The following is a 1,136-nucleotide window of genomic DNA, read 5'->3' as shown; positions in this document are numbered from 1 at the left end:
CCGGGCGTCCCCCCCCGACCACCCGCCTGCACCCCGACGGTCACAGTGGCCGGGCTGGGGGGACCGGGCCCCTGCAGAAGTGACCCTGAGGGAAACCATAGTTTCCAAAGGGTTTAAATACAGTCGTGGTCTAGAGGAGAAAGAAGAAGTCTGCTAAAAATGACAACTTTGTGCTATTTATTCCCTTCACTGAGATTTATTTTCTGTCCCAAGCTTTTATTTTTATTTTTCTAAATGCAGGCTCCATCTGGCAGTGAACATCAAGCTCTGGTTTTTGATACCTTGCAATAAGGGTACTTGTTGGTAGTTGAAGCTGCAGCCCTGGAGAGCAAAACCCTCTGTTCACAAGCTACCCACATAGCATAGTCTGTCCACATAGTATCAGAATGGTTTGGTTTGGAAAGCCCCTTAAGGCTTACCCAGTTCCAGCTCCTTGCTGTGGGCAGGGACACTTCCACTAGACCAAGCTGCTCAAAGCCCCGTCCAACCTGACTGACTTCTTCCAAACACCAGCCAACTCAGCTCACACTCTTTGTCTATCAACGCTCTGCCAGCTCACAAGGGCAACTAGTCTCCATGGCCTGCCTCATCTCCTTGCATGGGAGATGAGGAACAGGGCTGGCTGTTTCTATTACTTCTTTTATTTACTATCCTTCAGGAGTGACAGGTGATGTGAAGGCTGTTTATAAATCCATTTACATCTCTCTAGAGGAGGGTTGGGGGAATTTGCATGTAGATCCTCTCATTATTTGTCATATCAGGGGTTATCAGCACTCATACAGAAGCTCTGCACCTTGAAGTAGGGCAAAAGCCAAGAGATAAGCAGCTGCCTATTACATGGACAACATTTTCACTATGAGTTGTGCTGCTGTCACCACTGATTTACAGAGGAGTGGACAAGGCTAAGATGTTCTCTTAAGAGATGGTAGAATAAAATCATTGGGTATTGGTGAAATCATGGCCTCACCATCTTTACAACCTGCTAACCAATGTCCTGTGTTCCCTTACAGGGAACTGGGCTAACTGGGCCTCACCACAAAACTGGGAAAATTGGAAGAGATGGAGGTAACTGGGAGGAGGCAGAAGATGGATGAAGAGAGGAAGGATGGAAGAAAGGATGGGAAAGGGAAAGGGAA

This window comes from Nestor notabilis, unplaced genomic scaffold (genome assembly GCF_000696875.1).
Source record: "Nestor notabilis isolate BGI_N333 unplaced genomic scaffold, ASM69687v1 scaffold617, whole genome shotgun sequence".
Classification (NCBI taxonomy): domain Eukaryota; kingdom Metazoa; phylum Chordata; class Aves; order Psittaciformes; family Psittacidae; genus Nestor; species Nestor notabilis.
Note: the sequence above shows the minus strand (reverse complement) of the source record.